The sequence below is a fragment of the Bison bison genome, unplaced genomic scaffold (genome assembly GCF_000754665.1).
Source record: "Bison bison bison isolate TAMUID 2011002044 unplaced genomic scaffold, Bison_UMD1.0 scf7180017864451, whole genome shotgun sequence".
Lineage (NCBI taxonomy): Eukaryota > Metazoa > Chordata > Mammalia > Artiodactyla > Bovidae > Bison > Bison bison.
Window position 1 is genome coordinate 2,238,099 of NW_011495013.1, and position 425 is coordinate 2,238,523.

Sequence of the window (425 nt, forward strand, 5' to 3'; positions counted from 1 at the left end):
GCTTGCGCCCAGTGACTCCCGGCGAGAAAGAGGGAGCCCTGGGCGCTCACGACATTTCAGAGCAGGGCTTTGAGGGCAGCGCCAGGCTGGACTTGAGTTTTCGGGGTTGGTGAGGTGCCCTACTCTGCGCCCTGGGAGCTCCGGGAGCTTTGAGAAGTGCTGATGGCGCAGGGAACGCAACTCTTGGGGTGCGTTTATCTGTACCCCACGGCGGTAAGGAACTTAAGCCACATTTGTGTGTGTGTGTGGCCGTTTGGTAGTGTTTCTAAGCCCCATTCTCACGACTTCCTTTCATTTCTCTGCATCGAATTACCCACTCCGGCCCACCCCCTATTGTCACGCTTTTCAGAAATGCCCAGGTCCTCCGGTTGGATATTTAGAAACTGGGGTCTCAGGGGCTTCCCCGCCCCCTATTCTCACATCGG

The 425-nt window shown here is 57.2% G+C and overlaps 1 protein-coding gene across 1 annotated transcript in view; it reads left to right on the forward strand.

The window, feature by feature from the left end:
* Positions 1-425, forward strand: part of SHISA3 (shisa family member 3) — a 14,873-nt gene that overhangs the window by 10,116 nt on the left and 4,332 nt on the right. The gene's annotated exons all lie outside the window — the stretch shown is intronic.